Source organism: Acomys minous (assembly GCF_964271855.1).
Source record: "Acomys minous genome assembly, chromosome: 14".
NCBI lineage: Eukaryota > Metazoa > Chordata > Mammalia > Rodentia > Muridae > Acomys > Acomys minous.
In genome coordinates this window covers 110,192,205-110,216,532 of record NC_140496.1, presented here as the reverse complement: position 1 = coordinate 110,216,532, position 24,328 = coordinate 110,192,205, and the positions used below count along the sequence as shown (strand labels likewise).

At 41.8% G+C, this 24,328-nt stretch overlaps 1 protein-coding gene across 1 annotated transcript in view; it reads right to left on the bottom strand.

Moving 5' to 3' along the window:
• Positions 1-24,328, bottom strand: part of NEGR1 (neuronal growth regulator 1) — a 727,046-nt gene that overhangs the window by 543,788 nt on the left and 158,930 nt on the right. The gene's annotated exons all lie outside the window — the stretch shown is intronic.

The following is a 24,328-nucleotide window of genomic DNA, read 5'->3' as shown; positions in this document are numbered from 1 at the left end:
CTCGCTCCTGTCTTCCCTGACTCCCACTACTGCTTAACTTTCTTCTGAATTGCTTACTGCTTAACTACATTTTCTCTCAGTACTTTGGAGATAAATTTAATCTTTTTGTAACTACATGAAAAAAATGACAATAGGCAAAATATGACTGATTATATAGATTGTGTCTTGTTTTCCACATTTATAAATACCAAAATCTATTTACAAATAAATCTTAGATAAAAGGATAATAATAGCCTATCTCTAATGCACTAAAGGCGTAGTAGGTCAAATACATGGAAAATTGGAAAACAAATTTCAATATCGATGTGTTGGCAAAGTTTTAAAAACAACTGGTCATGTCACACTCAGCACTGCTTGTGTCACACTCACTCAGCACTAGTCGTGTCACACTCAGCACTGGTCGCGTCACACTCACTCAGCACTGGTCACATCACACTCACTCAGCACTGGTCGCGTCACACTCAGCACTGGTCGCATCACACTCACTCAGCACTGGTCGCGTCACACTCAGCACTGGTTGCGTCACACTCACTCAGCACTGGTCGCGTCACACTCACTCAGCACTGGTCGCGTCACACTCACTCAGCAGTGGTCGCGTCTCACTCAGCACTGGTCGCGTCACACTCCAGACCTCTCGTTTGTTAAATCCCTTTGTGCACACAAAGCAGAGGCACAGAAGAACCAATGGAGGCCAGTGATGCGCATTCTTGGTTCTAGTTCCAAAATGGATGTGCTCCTGGAGGTGCTCCGTAACCCCTGTGGCTTCCACATTGCCATTGTCACTAAAGCTGTGGAGTCAATGCTGCTGTGTTCTCTCGTGAGTGCATGCAAAGTCCTCTCAGTGGGTTTCATGTGGGTCATGACTGGCAACTTGGGACATCGGAAGGTTCTGGGAGGCCTGGATGTGGCTGCTGGTAGGGGAGCAGCATCTCCTGGTTCTGTATGAACATGGACACGCTCTCTAAGATGGCAGCCATTCTTCAGAGTCTAGACCCACAGGCCAAGTGTCCAGGCCACATTTCCACACCCCTTTATGGCATGGAGTCAAGAAATAATTTACCCTACAGCCTGACAGAAGCCTCTGGTTTGAGGCCTTAACCAGTATCCCTTGGTACCACGCTTTTTGTCTCATATACCATGTTAAATAAAATCACATGATGCAAAACGTCATGCTACCCCAAAACAAATAGAGGTCTGATCATGGGATCGACCCGGGATTTCTCAGTATGCTGACACTCTACATATACTTCTGATCCCTAATATCCTTTTAGGGTTCCTACTATGTTACAGCACCACCACAACCCCACACACCCATGCACACACACACAGACACAAACACACGCACACATGCACACACAGACACATGCACACACACACAGACACACACACGCACACACATACACACACACACACACACACACACACACACACACACACAGAGGCTAATCCTCAGACACAAAAATAAAAATAAATAAGTCACCTAGCTGGCATCTAAGTTATATCTTAGTGGGGTATTTCTTATATTACTGTATAGTTTCTGCATGTCAAATTGGCATGGAAGGTACTCTGTGCTGCTGCTCATTGCAGACTTTCCTCACAGGCTGTTCTTACACCCACCCATCATTACTTCACATTACGTCACAGTATTCTAAGGTCCTGGTTATGGGGAAGAAGTAGTTTGCAATTCTCACAGTTTAGCATTTGGAAGAAAGAAAACAAAAACAAAAATGGCCTGTGCTTCCATTCTTATGCCCCTTACCCATGAGGCCAGCATTACAACATAAGGCCAGGGGCAAAGGAGAGGCACTGAGGAGAGCTCCCCACAGCTCTGAAGCAGGTCTCCTTGTCTTGGTGGCTCTTCAGACAGTCACAGAATATCCTGGACTGGGGGGATGGTGCTTGAAAACTACATCTATTTTCTCACTGGGGATGGGAGGGCTTGGCCAGTGTCTGGTCTCTTGGAGGGGGTAAGCACTTTCCCTAAGATGGATGGCCGATGGTTTGTTTGGCTACTCATGACAAACACAGTTCCCTCTGTGTTCGGACTCCACCTGCTGATCTGATTTGTACTGACTCCCTTAAATGTCCCATCTCAGGAGTCACACTGAGCCAGCCGTACAAAGTGCAGAACCTGTAACAGGCGGCCCCACACCTCATGCCCTTGCTTGTGCTTCCCTGGGTCTGCCTGACTCTGCTGGATAGACCCACACACTGTCAATTCACGTCTTCCAGCATGCCGTTTCTTATCAAGTATGGCTCTCGTGAGGCCTTTCATGTGAGACTACACCAGACCCTCTCTGGTAGGAGTTTGTCTCTGTGATTTGAATGTCTGCAGCTGTATAATATAAATAAAAGAAAGAAACATTGTATAATATAAACAAACAAACAAAAAAAGAAACATTGTCAGGGCACTGCTGACGTTTTTTCTGCTGGTCTGGTTTCACATGAGGACATCCTTCAGGCTGCTTTAAGTGTGGCCTCTGGGGTTGAAGTCCTTCCTACCAGAAGGGCCCCATGGATAATTGCTTAGTGTCAAGGTGAAGAATCCAAGGGTTGATTCTCAGCCAGTCTCTAAAAGCAGACCAATAAGATTTCAAACACACCAAGCTCAGAAGGAACATTCTAGTGGCAGGCTTGGCTCTGTCCAGCTTGGTCAAGTGGAAACTTTAAGGATGGTGCCCACGTTGTCATCCTGATCTCAGGGTGATGACCTGGGCATGTCCTGCACCCCTGTTCATGGCTTTGTTATTGCATCTGTAGCTGACTCATCCATTCCAGGTGAGCTCCGTCCCTCAGCGACACTGTCTGTTTATTGCTCTCAAGCAAATCAGCATGCATTTTAAATTACACATGTAATTGTCTTGTGTTTTGTTGCCTGACTCTCTTCCCCTTAAAATTCATGAAAAGAATAAAAATGTTTAAGTTGTTTCCTTTAATTCCTTTCATGAACTTCAGTGGGCGGGAGATTAACCTAAGAACCCTTAATGGGACTGTATGTGCAATATTAAAAACGGACTATCTCATTTCCTTTTTATTTCTATTCTGGGGATTGTGAACACCAAAGGTTCCGAGGAAGACATTGCTCTCACTGCAGCACAGAGTGAAAGGGGCAGATTGGAAACAGAATGGGGAGCCTATCCTTACATTGGTCCCAAGACCAAGATCTGCAGGATTGCAGCAACTTCTTCAGCTTTCATGGTTCCCTTTGCCTTGCCCTCCCCTCTGAGGTAATGAGCAAAGACACCAAGACCGACCGCTGCCTCGAGACAAGGTCATTTCCCCATCCGGGGCCCTTGTCAACGTCCCCTCTAGTCTGCAGTTGCAGACTGGGTTTCAAGGGAAACCTTATTTTCTGGAGGTTATAAACTGTGGAACTGAGGCAGGTATCCATTGCACAATTCAACACTATACATATTTTTAATAGCTTAAATGACAATGTGCAGAATCAAGCAAAACCAATGGTTTTCTCTATTTGATTGCACCTCAATCTGAATTTTGAGCTTTAGTCTAAAGCAGGTTGAAAATTTTCACAAATATTCATTCAACAAACATGCCTTAATAGTTAGTAATGAGATGACTCACCAATGCACTCATGCACTATTACTGTGAAATAGTAATGAGATGACTCACTAATGCACTCATGCACTATTACTGTGAAATAGTTATGAGATGACTCACCAATGCACTCATGCACTATTACTGTGAAATAGTAATGAGATGACTCACTAATGCTCTCCTGCACTATTACTGTGAAATAGTAATGAGATGACTCACTAATGCACTCATGCACTATTACTGTGAAATAGTTATGAGATGACTCACCAATGCACTCATGCACTATTACTGTGAAATAGTTATGAGATGACTCACTCATGCACTCATGCACTATTACTGTGAAATAGTAATGAGATGACTCACTAATGCTCTCCTGCACTATTACTGTGAAATAGTAATGAGATGACTCACTAATGCACTCATGCACTATTACTATGAAATAGTAATGAGATGACTCACTCATGCACTCATGCACTATTACTGTGAAATAGTAATGAGATGACTCACTCATGCACTCATGCACTATTACTGTGAAATAGTAATCAGACGACTCACTCATGCAGTCATGCACTATTACTGTGAAATAGTAATGAGATGACTCACCAATGCACTCATGCACTATTACTGTGAAATAGTTATGAGATGACTCACTCATGCACTCATGCACTATTACTGTGAAATAGTAATGAGATGACTCACTAATGCTCTCCTGCACTATTACTGTGAAATAGTAATGAGATGACTCACTAATGCACTCATGCACTATTACTATGAAATAGTAATGAGATGACTCACTCATGCACTCATGCACTATTACTGTGAAATAGTTATAAGATGACTCACTCATGCACTCATGCACTATTACTGTGAAACACTAAGTGACGGTTTCACCAATGGGTGTTCTATACACATAGCACAATCTGCACAGAGCACATGAGAAAGAAAAAGGGGTGCCCTTCTACACTTGAAACCTTGTTTCCCATGTGGCCCCGTGGTCTTGCCAAGACAGTACCTTAAGCATCTTAGATTTTATCATGACTTAGTCAAAAAGTTTAAAGAATCCATCTTGTAGTCCTCTGACAGAGTAATTGGCTGGAAAAATTATAATAAAATTTTCATAAAGTTCATATTCATGAAGTGGCAAAAATTGCTTTTAGGAAATTACTATATTAATAATTTACATCCTTGTCAATAGCATTTCTCAGATAACCCCAGCTACCTGCCTCCAAGACTAGCAGCTGCCTTGACCCCGACACACACACAGTTAAACACACTGAGGCCATTGAAATGTGCATCCTGGCTGCTCACTTAGGACAGCTCCTTGTTTAATGAGAGATTTATCATCTTAACTAGCCGTACCACTACTCTGAATTAGTTTTTCAGGGTTTGTGGAATTAAAGATGGTAAAAATTGATGAGCGCTGGCTGCATTTCCCCCCAAAGGGTACAAAATTTTATTACATTTCAGATGCAAAACACAATTAGCCTGTAACCCAGCCCGGTTAATCTCCTTGAGTTGGGCTTATGTGTTTCTGCTTGTCTCAAAAAAATTTAATGAAAGATCTATGGCTTTTACAGTCAATTTTAATAACCTCTTTACTCACACTACTGTCCATGTTTGGAGGAGTTAATACAACAAGAACCTGGATTAGAGACAATGTTTTTAAAATCAGGGTAAGTCAAGCACTGTGACATTCAGAACGGAAGAGGACTCAGCTTGAGATCTACATCAGCAGTGAACATCACTCGATTTTCATAAGTCTCCATATAATTAACTAAGAAAGACAAGGGGATCATCTGTTAGGTGCCTTTCTGAGGAGTGCAGATGTCTGGTTGCTAGGCTGGATGAAATTGGATTTAAAGACACCAGATTCACTTCCTGCGCCCTCTCTGGAGGGAGACTGAATTCTTCTCCCCCCACCCCTAACCACAGACTGAATACAGCGTTGACCTAAATGTCTCCATGGAACACCACAACCCACACACAAACTGTCTCTTCTTTCTTTAGTATTTTTATTCTTTCCTGTGTGCACCCACCTGCCCATCTGTTCTTTGTTTACTTGGGGTTTTCTTTTGATTGTTTGTTTGGGGCAGGATCTTTACAGTCCCTGGATCTTCACAGCAGCTCCAGACTCCTCCTGCCTCTACCACCTGGGAGCTGGGATAACCAGCATTTCTATGCGGCCATTTTTATGTGTTTCTGAGGACTGAGCTCAAGTTCTCACTTTTTCCAGGCATGCATGTTACTGGTTGGCCATTTCTCCAATCTCTTAACTCTGTTTTTCTGTTGAATAGAAGTTATGCTGAGCCAAGGAGAAGTTACCCAAAAAGTGACTCAGGTCAGCTGTGTGCCCTCAGTCAGCACGGAATCTATGACATCCTTGCGCCCACAGAATTGCTTGAAGGCCACCACGAGCATCCAAGTTTTATCTTATAACAAGATTTAATTCAAACAAAACACGAAAAATAGAAACACCTTCTCCTCTCACACTAGATTAGAGATTTCAAAGTTGGCTTCGTGGTCCAGAACTACCTAAAATATATGAACACAGTGACATTATGTAACCGCTCTGACTGTAGTGATGGGTTGGTAACAATAGCAGCTTTATTATAGCATATATGTTTTCAATAATATATATTAAGTATGTATTATCAGTAATAATAGCAGTTACACTATAGCATATATATTCAAATCATATAGTAAGTATATATTATTAGTAACAATAACAGCCTCATTATGAGCAGAGTATAAACATTGAATGAAATGGAGATATTTCCTCAAAATTGTACTTAAATGGGTTACTTTTGGCTACCCAGTGGAGATTTTTCCCCCTGACATGCCAATTTTAAACATAGAGCCACAATGGCTTATCCTGATGCATATTATTCTTTCCACAGGCTCACAGGCAGGCTTGACCTCCAGCACGATGTGTGGTATGTGAGAGTGAATCAACAAAATCAAATACATGCTTCCTCACTGACATACACGTGAGAGTACCAGCAGCCACAACCCAGGGCATTCTCAGGCCTAGCTCAGCACTTGCACAGCCCCTTCTAAGGCTCACAGGGAGCAGGTAGGAAGAATAAGAGGCACCGGACAAGGAGAAGGGCTGTGGAAAACTGTCTCCTGGGCATGGCCCGGCCCATTTTGAAGTCATACGCTCAGAAGCTGTGGTGCTCACACAGGCCGGAGCTCATCAAAAGTCAACCGTGCATGGGTCAGCACTTGTGGGGCATTCCCGTCCCAACTGAACTACAAGCTACCGATGGATTCTGTAGTGTAGATCACCATTATCTTCAGTTGTGCGCCCACCAAGGCGCCCACCAAGCCCCAGTGGAGAACTCTAGACCTATGGTCACAGACCCGATCCTGGTTAAGCTCAGCAGCTCTCAAAAGCAATCAAAGTCATGAGTGTGGGAGAGAACGTGTAGGAAGAGGAGAAGAGGACAGGGAGGGATAAAATGAGGAGTGACTCAGATCACGCGTGGCCCATGCAGAAAGCCAGCGGAGGGCCAACTCCACAGCAGTTACAAGGCGGTCTCAGGAGGTGACGTCTCCTTGGGACTTAAAAGTCTATTTCCAGTGCTGTTGTTGGAGTTCTCTCCTAGTGTTGACTCTCAGTGTGCTACAGACACGACGTCCTACTTCACAGAAGCAGATGCCGCACACCTTTGCCTATGAAGCACAGCATCTTGTTCTCCTTTCTCAAGCAGCTTTAGCATGTTTGTCTCAGGCCCTCTGACCTCAGCCTCCTCTCAGCCTAACCACAGTGAGATGTGTTTCGAAACTGCTCAAGGAACTTTCTTCCTGCTCAAGGAACTTTCTTCTTGACCTGCCACACCAAGTGAGGCATTCCGTGTACTTGTAAGGGTTGCTCCAACCATGGTCTTGTTCTACCTTTAGATCATCCAGTCTTTAAAGGCTTTAAGAACATTCCAGGCAGAATTCATCATGCCTTATTCTATGGGGCCATAATACGTGCTAGGTGCTTTGCTGAGCATAGCTTTGACATGCACTGCTAGCAGGGTGTTACAGTGTGTGCACTTGTGTCAAGCTCTCGGAGGGCCATGCCAAGAATCCATGTATCTGACTTCAAACTCCCAGATCACAGAGTAGTGAGAGGAAACAGAATTAGTTCAATAAATGCAAACAGAGCATGAAATAAACTCGCAGGAAGAACCCTGAGGACAAAACCCCCAGATATGTGTCGCTCCCCGTGTTCCGTCCTTCCAGGCACTTGGGCAGGAGAGCTTGGCTCTGGCCTCCTCAGTCGCACACCGGAAAACCATGTTGTTGGGAAGTGAGCTCAGATGGGCTGCATCTCCCACATCCGGGGAGGGGCCAAGGAAGGAAGTCACCAAGGGAGTATGTGCCTGTGGGTCTCTTTCTGTTTGTGTTGGGTTTTATGTTGTTCATTTAAAGATATGAACAGAAATATACAGGGATCACTCATAGATTAGGATGCATTACTTGTTTTTGAAATAAATAAAATGCATTTGCTGTTAGATAACGCATCATACTGTATCAGTACAAATCCTTTCACAAGACACTGTTTTTCATATGTATTCTCTAATCCCCTAAAATTCTTGTAGGATAGACAAGGATTCAGTGCCTCCAGTAACTTAGTAGACATAACGTATGTCAGACCTACAACTTGATCACAAGTTTTACTTATTTTAAAATTATTTTTTTATTTTCCCAAACATTCTAAAACTAAAGTATGAAATTAACTGGGTATATTTAAAATATAGATTAACATGTTAGCTTATTATGAAAGTATCTAACAAGTCTGAGGGTTGCCTCAGCCAGGAAAGTGCGACCTTGCAAGTGTGAACTCCAGAACCCAGCTTACAAAAAGCTAGGCAGAATGGAGGACAATTGCAATCCAAGTACTGGGAAAGCAAGGGCAGGAAAGTCCCTGGGCCACACTGTTCAGCCAGTTCAGCCTAGTGAGTTCTAGGCCTATGAAGGATCCAGACACTGCCTTAGAAATGATGGCTGAGGCTGAACCCTGCTCTCCCTGCATATGTGCAAACACAGACAGGTGAGGACACATGAGCACATGCACACAAGTATCACATTCCAAAGAGGAATGTAGGACTCTCACCGCTTGCACAGCACTGTGCACTTTTTCCTTAGCTACAGAGTTCAGTGTTCGTCACACTGGCTACGTGCTCTTCCTGAGACTCAATTCTCACAGAATCCCCCTCTAAGAAAGAGTCTGAAGGGTATGAGCTTTAATACAGTTTTTGACAGCTACATACTATAAAGTAAGGATTGGAGATGAGCTGGCTTATACACTCAATTTCAGCTTAAAGAGCAATCCAAGAGGAACAATTTCATAAATTTTCCTATATTGGAGCAAAAGAAGTATCTGGTATATATATGTGTGTGTGTGTGTGTGTGCGTGTGTGTGTGTGTGTGTGTGTGTGTGTATGTGTGTGTGTGTGTGTGTGTGTGTGTGTGTGTGTGTGTTTATATAAATGAAGAATCATTCCTTCTTGTGTTTGTTTTACTCCAAGCTGTGCTAGCTGAACAAGCAGGGCTTTGAGCTGGTGCAGCGGGCTGCCAGGTAATTAAGGTTGTGTCACGTACTTTATGGAGAGAAAACTTTATCAGAAATCACAAAACCATTCCAGGCTCTCGGGATGAACAACTTCACAGTGCCTCATTCTCTCCAGTTATTAAAAATAAGCCTTCCAAATAAAGAAACCAGACAGTTACCCAAAGAAAAGGACCCCTCTAATCCTCTCTCCGGGCATGCGGAGGAAGCAAGGGCACTTCACCTCCCAGCTTTGTTAGGTCACCGGTAACTGGAGCAAGACAAACTCTGGCTGCACAAGGCGCGTATTGACAGTGTCTGAGCAAACCTCTCCAGGCTCAGCCGGCTGGGACCAAACCACGGTGCGCTGGCCGTGAGCCCCAACAGTGCCCTTTGTATCCTATTCTTCCATCACTCGTGTCAGAACATGGTCACCCTTGGCAATGTAACACAAGAAGCATTTGGTTTAAATGTCTTGACAGAGTATACTTTAAATATTGCCGAAAGGTGGATTCTATGAAGAAACGAACAAGCAAGCAAACCAAACAAAGCCAGATTAGACACCAATCCCCAGAATGAGAATTGTGACAATATATTTGCTGCTTGAAGCTGAACCTAACACCTGATATTTGGATTATTCCTTAAATTTCGTGAAGCGGTTTTGGTATTTTCCATCTTGTGTGATTCCCACAGCACATTTGTATGCATTGGTCTGCGTATATGGGTATGTGTATGTCTGTGTGTGTATTCTATGTACGCACATAATATAAACACGCATATAGAAGCTACTGTTTTGTACCGGACTTATTCCACATGAACCCACCATAGTGGTGACAGCACACACAAGACCTGCGCAAGCCCAAGACAGACCAAGAGACAGCATGGAGAGAGGAGGCAGGCAGAGAACCCGATGGTAACCATGGCAATTGGCAGTTGTTAGGTGCTGCAAGAAGGAGGGGCCATTGTGCTTTTGTTTTGTTGTTTTCCTAAGTGTATGTTCCTGATACTGTCAACCACTGTCCAGTGGAAGACCTCACTTTCAGGAATATTTGGAAAGCACCAAAAACAAAACAAAATAAAAAAAGAGCAAGAAATCAAGGATATAAAGTTTAGTGGCTACGAAGTCAGGCAGAATCTGAAAGGAGGTGGGAAAGGGTTCAATAGAAACAAGACACATTGTATAGACGCCTCCAAGAACTAATAAATTTGATTTAAATGTTAATCTCAGGACACCTGAAGTTTTGTAGAATAAGTAGGAAACATTCTAATAATGCTGATAGTGCCAGCAACAATAGTAACTTTTCCCAATAACACGGTCATTGCCAGGACACTTTCTGGGACATGAGATATTTCCCAAGGCTTGAGTCTATCAGCTTTACATATAATACTGAGGAAATGAAAAGGCACTAAGTTTTCTCAGTATTGATGAGCTGGTCATGTGGATTGGCCAATCTGTGATGGGGCAGAGGAAGGAACTGAGGCACCCCCACCTGGACTTGTGTGTCTGTCCTTGCTAACACTGGTCATTGAATTCCATACACAGGGGCATCTGAGGTTTCTGCATACAAATCCCATTTATTCCCACCAAGTCCAGTCAGGACACATACTTCCTGAGCCTGCTGCTGAGATGACCTTTCCCCCAGTGTCCTCAGAGGTGTCCTGAAAACACGAATCTTGAGCCGGGCCATAACATCAGGAGGAGTGATTCAGAAAGAAACAGAGAAGCTCTTGAAGAAGCTAAGCCGTGGCCAGGGGTAGGCCTTATCTCTCTATGAATGGGAGAAATGGTAAATAGTAATCGGCTGTTGTTGGGTGAATTAGGTCCATCCACGATTGATTCATGTTGGACCCTGACCCCCACGGGGACTGCAGTGCATATACACTCTTCAAGGAAGTGATTGAGGTTGAGTGGAAATGTCCACTTGGGGCTGTGATCCAGTAAGACTGGCACCGCTAGAAGAGACTCCGCCACCAAGATGTACAAGTGCAGAGAAGGGGACACCATGGCAGAGAGATCACAGGAGGAGCTCACCTTGCTACTATGCTAATCTTCAGCCCAGGCCTCTGACACTCGGGCTGAGCGCTGCGGAAGGCCTGACCAGAGTCTGCTAAGTAAAACTGGAAATGACGGCAAAACACAAGCCAAGAAGGTCACTGAGAACAGCGGCTTCTAACACTTCAATGACTTGGTCTCAAGCTTTGGCTCAGGCCCCATTAGTGACGCACACACATTGACAAACACTACGTATAATTGTATTTAAAAACAAATGACCAGTGAGATGGCTCACTCAGGAAAGGTACTTTCTGTCAAGCATTAAGACCTTATTCATTAGATCTCCAGAACCCACATGGCTGAAGGAAAATATAACTCTCCCAGGTTGTCTACACACACACACACACACACACACACACACACACACACACACACACAGAGTCACATAAACATATCACAGCACTTGAAGACTCACACATATATACACATGAAATAAATGAACAAATGTTAAATACATATATATTTATGGTATATGTATGATGTGCATATATTATGGTGTATGCATATATATCATGATGTGTGCATTGTGATGTATGACATGTGCATATTATATGTATATGCATGCATGTATGATGTATGAATAGAATGAATGTGTATGCATAATGTATGTATGTATATGTTTTAGGGAGATGCATAGAAAGGATGTTTAAGGGCAGATACAAAGCAGGTAAGGAATTCTAGAGCAGGTAAGAATATGCTTTTAGTTTCCCCAGGACCTACTCCCGCCTCTGACACTGTTCATCAAGTTCATCCAGTGCGGGGTGACCGGTACCTGCTTGAAGCAGCTAAGCGCTTCTTTGGGAGCTAAAGCAACTCTGGCAAAAAAAAAAATGCCATTTCTTACAGACATAGGAGAAATCATCTTGATTTGTAAAATAAATTATGTACCTTTCTAACTATAAGATCCTGGATTGCTCATCTCTTGTCTTCGACATTCAGTACAACACTCAGAGATTTAAATTTTGTTGTGGTCCAAGAGGGTCTGGAAGTGCCTCATCCCCGTTGCCTTTAATGAGAGTGCAGCTCAAACTGGTTTGTAAAAAGTTCACAGTGTGAACTGCAGTCAGACTCCACGTAAAAATGAGATTCATCTCACTGAACCTAAAAACAATACTTTAACAGCATGAGTGTTTCTTACTACATTGAAAGAAAAAAAAAAGCTTGCTTAGATGTCAACTCTAATTTTAGAAATTACAACTCACTCAACTGATAAGCCCTTGAAGATGAGGCACCATAACTTATAGTCGATTTACGAGCTGCCGGTCCTGCATGAACTGTGGTTTTACAACTAGTGATTTTTCCTCATTTGGCCTCTGGATTGTCAATTTTGTCTGTCCATTCTAACAAGAAACATAGCTGGTGATACATAGACATATCAGACTTCACATCTGAGGGGGAAAAACTGTTCTTAACATGTTCCGCCTCCACTTGTGTGTTTCCTCTCTGGCATAGAAGTAACTGGTAGGCGCTTTCAAATTCTGTTGAGTTGGATACAACTGCAATGGGTAATTATTTTATTCTCGAGATGATTTTTGTCACGATACGTTTCATGGACACATCTTCATATGGATAAGCCACAGAGTGGTTTTCTCCACGTGGCTTAGGTGAAAGCCATGACATGTGGCTGTAAAACGGATAATGAGAAGCTCTTAAAAAGTGCACTACTCCAAGGAAATGAGCTTCTACAGGGAGGGTAACTCCTTGGCAGTTACTTTAAAAGCATCATCAGAAGCCCACTATCGTTCAATGTGCCATGACATGTGGAGGGATAGGTGGGGTATGAGAGAGCAACGGTCTAGAAAACTGTGCATATAATGTTTAGCATTCATGCATCTTGCATATGGCAGCACGGCTGCTTAGAACAGACAACTTCAAGTGAGCAGAGCCTACTTTGACAGGGGCGGGGAGGGCCTTGTCAGTGTGAGAAAAATGGAGAAATGTCACCAAACTGATCAACACTAATAGTCATGTACTAACAACTATGCAGTCATTTTCTTAAATGACTCACCCCCAAAGTCCAGTTGGAAAGTATCATTTAAATTTTACTATGTTTATTTGTTTTTGTGGGGAGGGAGAATGAGATAATGGAAAGGAGAGACAGAGAGGGTGGGGAAGAAGAGGAAGGAGGATGAGAATTTGTGCAAACGTATATACTGGCCATGACCCTAATACGGCAGTCACAGGACAACATGGGGTGCCTAGCTCTATCTGTCTACTATATGGGTCCCGCATACTGAGACCCATGGACTGAAGTCTGCAGGCTTTGCAGCCAGTGCCTTTACCCACTGAGCCGCCCTGCTGGTCCTCCTTTGGAATTGCCTTCATGGGATTCACTAACTGCAGGCAGATATTGACACCTAAGTAATTGCTCCAGGCACCGAACAGCAAATGTCTTTTGTCAGAATTATATTATTTAACAATTAAAGCTTAAAGATATATTAAAATCAGTAAATGGTCAGTTAACATTTTGAAATAATTATTTTGCTTAGAGAAACCACCGTATTTACCAATAGAGGAAGCTGAATATTTTAACCAACAATAAATAGTTAACATAAATGTCCCTTTGCTTCATGGGAAGTTGAAGGGCATACAGTCAGTATCTGTGTGTCATGAGAAGAAATGCTACCTGAGGCCTTGGATGTGGTGCTGCTGGGCATTAACACCCACGTGACAACACTCCTAACAAAGCACACTGCTGTGCACCTTCCAGGACATAAGCCTGCACCCACCTCTCTTTCTGGGACCTTTGTTCAACCTGTGTTGAGAAGACATTCCTAGAACTTATCAAAGAGACACACACATACACTCACACACAAGCACACACACTCCACACATTCACACACTCACATGCACACGCACTCACAGACATGCACAAACAGTGTGAATTAGGGGGGGAGTAGGAGGGCTTGGGAGAAAGAGCAAGGGAGGAGTTGGAAGGAGGAAAATGCTGTCATTATTTTTTAATTAAAATGAGATTTTAAGAGATAATCCTTTACAGGCACCAGAGGCTAACTTTAATCTAAATAATCTCTCCAAGTTTGCCTGGAGGCCTGTCTCCTGGGTAAGTCTAGAATCTGTCAACATGACACTTAGCAGTAGCCATCACTCCATCTACTGTTTCTAACACAGACAAGGTTATTATTTCCAGCCATGTTTCTAAAATACATCATCCTGAGTTTATATTTAAGGACATAAATGCAAATAAACTTCAGTTTAAAACATTTCAGTTTTAGTACCATCTCTAAATAAAACCCAAACCACTAGGCCTGTTAACACTTTTCTCTATGGGTTACATTAAAACTTTGGATAGTCTTTAAGTTATCACCATACTTTACACTATCAAACAGTTACTAAAACACTTAACAGTTATTTATCTTTGCAAATTAGACAACTACATGATTTAAGAAGCATCTAGGCAGCTACTGAGTTTTCCTGGATTTTTGAGGGAGGCTGTGTTCTAGTTGCTTGTCCGTAGTGTACCTGGTCCAGACAAGTTCGTGTAAATTCTGCTGGGTATGCCTACAGCACTCCTAAGCCTGAGATTCGGGTAGCACTGCGAAGAGACCTAGGAAAAAGTGTAAGACCCAGGCGGGTAGATCATGCGGTGGGAAACTGTGTCTTCTGGTAATGTCAGAGGCCAAACCCATACAACCTTCCTAGCATGACTGCCTAAACATAAGCTGAACAAAGACAGTGACAGGCATGCCAAAATAGTCATGGAAAAGGCCACAAAGCCTCAACCCAATACAAAGAGCAAGTCAAATATGGGAATGTGGAAAATGGCTCAAATAGTTCCGCAACAGGGAAGAGAACACTAATCGGCTACTCAATACTAAATGGTCAGGCCTGAAAACATGTGTGTGTGTGTGTGTGTGTGTGTGTGTGACATTATACTGGGCAGGATGTGTGTGTACCTACATACATACATATGTATATGTAAACACATACATATATATGCATATATAACACAAGCAATTACAAACAATGGAAAAAAAGGAGGCCATATGAGAGAGGGAAGAATCTGAAGGGAGAAATAATGCAATTATAGTATAACTCCAAAAACTAAAGAAAGCAGAAGCAAAAGCTTGAAACAATAGCCCACTAAGCAAGATGCAAGGAAATCATGCAGACTATTTACTGGAACTAAAATAAAACATTATGTAAGAACCTGGCTTTTCTCTGTTTCAAAACAAGAAAAGCTGTGAGCTTCAGGCATGACTTCTGAAATTACTGCAGTGGTGTCAAGCTGCGAACCGTGTACAGATCATCTGCACACCCTACTTTTTGTCCAGACCCTTATGCTGCTGACCCTCTGGAGGGTGATCGCCACTGGGGACCACCCAGGTCCTTTACGTGGAGGTTACAGTCATCACGCTGAGGCCTGTACATCTATCTCTGTGGAGTAGGAGGAGGCCTCCTTGTCAACAGGAAGGAAGGTAGAGCACAGGGCGGGTGTGTTCCTACCTCCCCATCCCTCCCCTCCTGTCAGCTGCAGGGTCAAGAGCAATGGTTCCTAATTCCTCACACAGAGAGCATGACTGCAGTCAGAGCTGGGCTTTAGATGACAGTCAAGGTGAGGGTTTTCCTGACCTTGAATTTGTAAATCTTTATTTTCATGAACTCTCGTTTTTCCACTTTTAAGTGTGATAATAATAAAGGTATAAAGTGATTTCTTCTAAAACACAGAGAATGCTATTGACAAAGTAATTATCTTGAAGTGGAAATGAATCACACATCAACTGTGCCAAGTGTTCACATGTTTAATGTTAGATTATATGCCTCAAGAATGTGACATCATTTTTGTTTGTTTAAGTGGTTATATAATTTAAGCAAGAGTATCTGTAAACAAAAAATACATACAAAATATTGGAGTATCCATAGGACTCATCCACTCATGAACATCTAAGAAGATTTGGGTGAAATAATCATAGTTGTTAGTGCTTATTGTCCAGGCGTAATTTCTACTCTCGCTTTCAGATTGGAACAAGTATGTGCAAACTTTATGAACTGGGTCCAAAGTACAAACAGCTTTCACATCTCTCACTGAGATTCTAGAATTCTGTAAATGTCCAGAATATAAAAGCCAGGGCCCTCATTTGTCAAGGATATAAGGTGATTGGTGGGTCAGAGGCACTGTGACTCATTGCAAATATTAAACCACACTGGAGAGTAAATCTAGAAAGAAAGACCAGACCCAAAAGACCAAGACAAAGGGAGAAAGAAATATCCCTCACTCCTGAAGAGCACCAAGCTGAGGAGGGAGCCTTCTTTTATTTTCTTTTTCTTTTGTAAATGAGTCTGGTGTGTCAGAATAGACTACTGACTTCTCACAGAAGAAAACCAGATCACAACGTAATAGAAAGGAAGTCAGATGTTCAGAGCTTTGTGACAGAATGCGTCAATTCTAGAGTGGCGTGTTCCTCGACGCAGGTGTGTGTACAGCAATCGCAAGCTTCTCACCCGCCCCCACCCCGCACATTCCGAAGGGAGAGTCTCCTCAGATCCGCAGGGCTGGGAAAGCTTTCGCCACAGTGAGAATAGACACCTGGATCTTCTTGACAAGGTCCTGCAATAGGTTCAGTAACAGATTGACTGCCAAAGAGGCCACAGCGCATGCGCAGTTCTACCCGGCTGCAGTGAATGCCCAGCCTTGAGCAGAGAACGCTAAGCTTTCTAGTGGTCTCACCTGCACTGTGGTGAAGCCAGGAATTAGCGGTTAAGTGGTACTGTGACATTGATACTAGTCAATAAAGCTAACCAAACAGACAAAAACTTGAAGGAAACTTCAGTGTAATAAAATAAACTCGAATCATTTCTTCTAAAGATAAAAAAGGTAGAGACCTAAAGTCTGTCAAAAGCAACTCCCAGAACTGGCTGCAGGTATCTGTGCTGTGCAGTGTGACAGAGGGCATCTGCTCAGGATCTGGGGGGAATCTAGCCTTTTTGACTAGACGTCAGTCTATAGACTTCTTAACTGATTCCTTCCACATTTTTGGAACCTCCAAAACAAGTGCAACCCCAGGAGAACCTCTTTTCTGGTGGCTTCAGAGCCCTCACAGGGTGACTCCATTAACAAATACTCCTGGCTCACACTTCCATGGCACCGCTCATGACAAACACTCTGACCGAGTGTGTCCAGTGTGACAGTCTCTATGGGTTTTATTTACTTACTCTCACCAGAGCATTGTGCACTGCCCAATTGATCCAAACCATTCTAGATTAGTGAACCTGCAACTGAGTTCACTGACAGAGCTTCTGTCTCCTCAGGCCCAGGATCTCAGTGAACAGGGATCGGATATAAATCACTTCCTTCCTTGGGCTGCTCTGTGCTCTGAGAAGAAACATTCTTCTACGTCTGACGGAATCACAGATGAAGGTTTGTTTCCACCCCTTCCCCACACCAAGGCCAGGCTCAGATTCCACACTCCCATTTTTTTTTTCTCTAACAGTGATTAGCAGAGTGGTTAGTTATCCCTCACTAGTGCACAGTCTTTTCTCTGTTCCTCCAGAAAACATACTGCCTTAGAGGTAAAAGAGTCTCCTCCATAGCTCCCTCCCACTCTCCACCCTATTTTTTTTTTCTGGCTGCATCTACCCATCCCTAATAAAGAGAGTCTTTTCTCTTCTTACATACGGAGACACTGGAAAATATAACAGGCCACGTGCATTTTGCAAAAGTCCCTGGACCTTAAGGCATGGCTCACATTCCTCATCTTATCTGGTAATCTTAGTTGATTATCCAAGTGCAGATTTGTCTTTTATCGGCTCTGTGTCAGAGACACGGCCTCTCTCCATCCATGCCTCTCATTTTACTGGAATCTCTAGTTGTAAAATGTGAAATGTAGTCCATATTTCTTGTCATTTCTTGCAACTGGCAGCATCCACATCCAACAGATTGGGTATTTGTCTCCTCATCAACTCTTACAATGAAATTTTAACCCCAAAGCTGAAATCATACTGTGAAGGATGGGACTTTTACGAAGCCATGCGGTTACGAGAATATGGGTCTCCATATATGACCCGTGTCCTTCTAGGAGACACCAAAAGCTTTGCAGCCCCTCCAGTCAGAGGAGGAGAAGCACAGCTAAACAAACAAAACAGAAAAAACAAGGTTAAACAAACAAACAAAAAAACAAAAGAACAACAACAACAACAACAACAAACAGGCCTTCACCAGACAAGAAATCTATTGGCACACTGAACTTGGACTTCTTGGCATCCAAAATTGTGAAAATAAACTTCCTTTGTTTCTAAGCTACACATTTTATGCTATTTTTTTCCTAGTATACCCAATATATAGACGTAGAAATATGACCTGTTTTCTTCTATCCCACATTGTGCTCAGGTGTGATTGACAGCAGCAGCTATTTCAGTTTTAGATGTGGTCTCTTGACTGTGCGATTTGCGATTTCCCCTTGCTATGAGTATAATCACTATAATAGTATAAATATTCGTTCTATCGTTCATATATGCACACATAACCATATATATATATATATATATATATATATATATATATTCATATGTACAGCATATACGTGTAAAGAGATGTCAGACAATTGATGGATGATAGATGATTTATAGATGGCAGGTAGGTTGACAGATGGATAGATGATAGGTAGATAGATTGATAATAGCTTGAGAGGTGACAGATGATAGACATGATAAATGGATGATGGACAGATGACAGAGGGTTAATGATAGATGATAGATAGATGATGGATAAATAGATAGATAGATGGGTAGATAGATATTTTAAAAAGACAAACTGTATCTGTTCTTTTCTTTGGAAAGCAAGACTAGCACACAGTATAACAAAGCTGATCGATGAGAGTGATGCAGAGTTGGTATTCAAGGCCCAGACGCTATGAATCAAAGAAAATGTGCACTTTTGTCACATCCTTTTCTTCTCTTTTTCCACAAACTCTGAGTGTGGTGGCCGTTGGGACAGCCTCACTGGACACTCGGATATATTCTGTGTGTGCAGAGGGGGGGTGTCAGGACGGAGTGAGGCCCCTGGGAGCTCCCGTCCCCGGCAGCAGAACTAATGCTTGTGGCAACAGAACTAATGCTTGCGGCAACAGATCATTTTAGCTCTTCTTTTCTGCACATAAAATCACCACTAAAAAGTTATGAAGAAGGAAAAAACAAAACAAAACAAATCAAAGCTCCTATCACCTCAGGGTAAATCTCTCACTCATACTGCAAAAATAATTTTAAAACCATTCTTTCTCATGCTGAGTATAAAGCAAAGAAATGGACATTATGTGAATAGTGCATAGTCCTTAGAAATTAAGATAACATGACCATCCTTCAAGTCTTTTTCTATAGTTCTGATGTGGCAATGATTTAAACAACCACAGTACATAATATGTGACAGACACCTGCCCTGTTGAAAGGGTTTTTGTTTGGTTGGGTTTTTTTGTTTTTGTTTTTGTTTTGTTTTGTTTTGTTTTTAGATCAGGTCTTAAAATAATATAATACTAACAGCTCCATCCATTATATCTTGTTTTGGTTGGTTTTGGTTTTTTGGGACAGGGTTTTACAATGTAGCTCAGTCTAGTTTCAGTCAGTGATTTTTCTTTCCAGCCTCCCAGCAGCTGAGGTTGCAGGCACTTGTCTCCCACATCTGGGAAGTTTGGAACTTTAAGTGACGGTTTTATTATAATACACATACATATTTTGGAAAGTGCACATGTACAAATATATCTACACACACATGTACCCTCATATGTACATGCTCATATATATATTAATTATATATGCATATATACAATCTTCCTAGATTAAATATTTTATATATATTTAGGACTAAAAGTAAGTAAATGAAAATATTACATTCATCACCTTATTTGAGTCTGTAACTGATCTCTGGGTGACATTTTACTATTCAAAATCAGAATGGATATTTTTACCACACAGACAAAGTAAAAAATTAAAAACCAACATAGAAAAGGTTTCTGAATTGATTAAAGAGGGAAAAATGAAACTTTGCCAGTTAGCTGGAATAGATCCAGCTGAGATGGTGGTACTTTGTACTAATGCTGAGATTGCTTCATTATGGGCCAACAATACACATTGGCAGAGGGCTTGTAGTGATTTTTTTGGGGGGGGGGAGAAATCAACAACAGATACCCCCAAAGCAAGCAATTTCAATTTATAAAAAGAACTAATTGGATTCTTTCTCATATAGTAAAAAGGATTCCAATTTCTGGTGCTCCTACATTTTACACTGATGCCAATAAATAAAAAATGAGCAGGTTATAAGTCAAAAAACATAAATAAGGTAGTTGAGAGTCCTTATGATTCAGTTCAAAAATCAGAATTAGATGCAATTCTGCTGGTGTTATCAGAGGTTGAAGACTCTCTTAATATAGTTACTGACTCTCAGAATGCTGAAAAAGTTGTTTTGAATATAGAAACAGCTAACCTAATTCAGGATGATTCCAATTTAATGTCACTATTTATTCAATTACAACGAGTGATCAGAAATAGAAACCATCGATTGTATATAACTCACGTAAGACCTCACATGGGTCTACCCAGGCCTCTAGCACAAGGTAATGATGAGACTGATCAACTATTGATAGGAAATGTGATAGAAGCTTCAGAATTTCATTAAAAAAATACGGGGCTAACAGCAAAGGTTTAAAAAAGGAACTTTTCTATCACTTGGCAACAAGCCAAGGAAATTATGAGAAAATGTCCTACTTGTTCTTTATATAACTAAACTCCATTACCTGAAGGAAGTAACCCTAGGGGTAATCAAAGAAATGAAATTTGGCAAATGGGGGTGTTTCATTTCACAGAGCTTGGTAAACTGAAATATGTACACCATACTACAAACACATGTTCAGGATTTCAGTGGGCAATGGCTTTAAGCTCTGAAATGGCTGATTCTGTTATTACACATTTATTAGAAGTCATGGCAATTATGAGTATACCTAAACAAATTAAGACTGACAATGCTCCATCATATGTCTCTAATAAATTGAAACAAATTTTTTTTATATTAGAACATAAAACATGTTACCACATAATCCTGCAGGACAAGCAGTCATTTAATGATCCAATAGCACTTTAAAAGAAATGCTTATCAAACAAAGAGGTGTATCAGAGACACCCAGAGATAGATTACATAATGCCTTATTGACTTTGAGTTTCTTGAATTTTAATGAACAAAAAACAATGGCTGCAGAGAGACATTGGATTTTAGAAAAATCTGCTGAATTAGTTCAGCCTGTCTATTTCAAGGACATCCTAACCTCAAGATGAAGAACAGGAAATGTGTTGTGATGGGGTAGAGGTTCTGTGTATCCTCATACAGGAAAGGTTTCCATCAAAACTGATAAAAATAGATATGACAGAGGAAGACCCTGCTGAGAATTGTACACACACCCTTAATCCTAACACCAAGGAGAAAAAAGACAGGCTGATCTCTGAGTTCTAGGCATGAGCCACTGCTGATAAGTTACTTGCAAAGACAACCTAGAATTTAAAATGACAAAATTTTCCTTAAATTTACTAAGTTCCTTTTTCTTAATAATAGATTATATTTCCTTACTGATCTAAAGGATGGAGACACATCCTTTTTAGGTTTATGTAAGGAAAACTGTCACTGCTCTAAAAAGGCCAGCCAATCTCCTTAAAAGTGGAGAACTGGTGCCAAAGGGTAATTGGCCTAGGAGCTAAGTTGTGTTGGTCTATGTGAGGACCAGAATTGGATGGGAGACAGACATGCAAACTGCACGCCTCCCATGTCGAAAGCCCTTTGTATGCTGTGTTGAGGTGTCACTGCTCTGGCAGCCGGCTTATCCCTCTAAATGTGAGCTAATTTCACAGGGGACAGGTGGCAGTCACACCAGATGCAAAAAGACACAGAGGGCTTACAGGTGACAAAGTACACATCAGCCTAGTTAAGTCCCCAAAACTCAAAGACTAAAATTCATATGCTTAAAAGAGTAAGCGAAGAAAGCCTTCACTTACCAAGAAACTGAGACAGAGGGGAGGACATTCTAGTGGGGCTCTAGATGAGAGAAGCATGGGAGAATGGCAAAGTAGAAGGATCCAGAGGGTCCTAGAAGCCTACAAGTAGAACATTATGATAGGCAGATTTGGGCACAGGGGTCCCACTCAAACTAAGGCACCAGCCAAGGACAATACAGGCGGTAAACCTTAAACCCCTACCCAGATCTAGCCAATGGACAGAACACTCTCCACAGTAGAGTGGAGAGTGGGATATTACTTTCTCACATACTCTGGTGCCTCACCTTTGACTATGTCCCCTGGAGGGGGAGACCTGATGGCACTCAGAGGAAGGACAGCAGGTTACCAAGAAGAGACTTGATACCCTATGAGCATATACAGGGGGAGGTAATCCCCCTCAGGAACAGTCATAGGGGAGGAGAATAAGGGGAAAATGGGAGGGAGGGAAGAATGGGAGGATACAAGGGATGGGATAACCATTGAGATGTAACAAGAATAAATTAATAAAGGAGAAATAAAAAAAATACAACATAAAAAAAGAGTAAGCTTTTCCTTTCCTTTCCTTTCCTTTCCTTTTCTTTTCTTTTCTTTTGCTCAAGGCAACCGGCTTGTCTTTAAATTCCCTCCAGAGACATGTATCAGGCACCATAGAGCCTAAAGAAGGACATTTAGAACTAAAAGGTGAAAGTGTCCATCCCTTATGAGAGAAGGGAGTAAGATAAAACCACCTGCAAATGTAAAACCCCAGGTACAAGGCGCCTAGGATATGAATAAACTCTAAAATGGGAGCTTATATAAAGTTTAAAAGGTGCAAGTGTCCATCCCCTATGGAGAGGAGGAGTGAGACAAACCACCCACATCAAATATAAACACCCAGGTACAAGATGCCTAAGGTATGCATAAGTTTATTTAAAGCTTAATGCCTTTTCTTTTGCTCAAAGCAACAGGTTTGTCTCTAAAACTGGACACATTTTTTTTCGGGAGACAGGTAGTGGCCTGGCCTATACATCAGCTGCCATAGAGCCCAGAGAAGGGCATTTAGAACTATAAAATCTTGTTTTGATTTCAATTAAATAATGATTGTCATGTTCTTTGGAAATGGTAATATTATATTTCCTCTTTGAAAGAGGTCAAGATAAAACAGACCTGGATGAAAGGGAGACTGCTAACTTAAGTCAGTCTGTACATACATGAATTCAAACTACAGAACCAGCCTCAATTGTTCTGTGCATCCTGCACAGCTCATGCATTTATACTTTTAGAACTGTATAATGCTTGTGAGAAACTATTTATTTTCAGAACAAAACAACTTGACACTGCTCCTGAATCAGACATTACAGGATGCATCCTCCAGCATGCTGAGATGCTGACATCCTGCATTCCTCATGTTCCAGCCACAAGTGCTTCAGTTGCTGTTTGTCATCAGAACAGGACAGCTCCCAGGACAGCTTAGAAGAAAGCTCCTGCTCCTGATCCCAATTGGTCCAGCATTTCAGACTGTCCCACACAGGACTTCTATTAAGTCTAGACTTTCTCAACAATTAGACACTAGACCACAAATGGTATCTCTAGCTTGTTTAACCATTTTCATATTTTTGTCCCAAATCAGCCAGAAGAAGCCGTAAAAAGAGAAAGACGTCCCATTTCCCTTAAGGGGGTTTGGGTAAGGTTTTGGACTATGGATGTTTAATTTCATTAGAAGTTGATTATGTTATTATTGGTATAGAACTTGCATATTGATGTAAAATAAGTTTATACTCATTTTATCACAAGAATATACATCCTAGGTTCAATAGATAGATAAGGTAAATATTTAGATAAGGTCTTTAAAAACCTCAGAGACCTACAGAATATGGCATTTAAAGAATTTTTTATTGCTTTGAGGATTCTTTGAAAATGAGACAGGTTGACTCCTGGCAACACCCAGCCTGCCTCAAAAAAGGTAATGAGCATTGAGGAACCTCCTTATGAAGATGGCTTCAGATGTGGTAAACAAGCCACTGGGCAAAAATGTCCTTGTTTTCCATCACAGACAAAATTCTGCCTGAAATGGGCAAGCTTGGGTGCAGGTGAAATTGATGCCCAAACTCTGCCAAGACAGGCTAGGCAAATCTTCAATAGGCCCTGCTTCACAAATATGTCTGTCAGATATACAGGACCAGAAGGCTGAAGATGATGCTCCAACTTTTTAG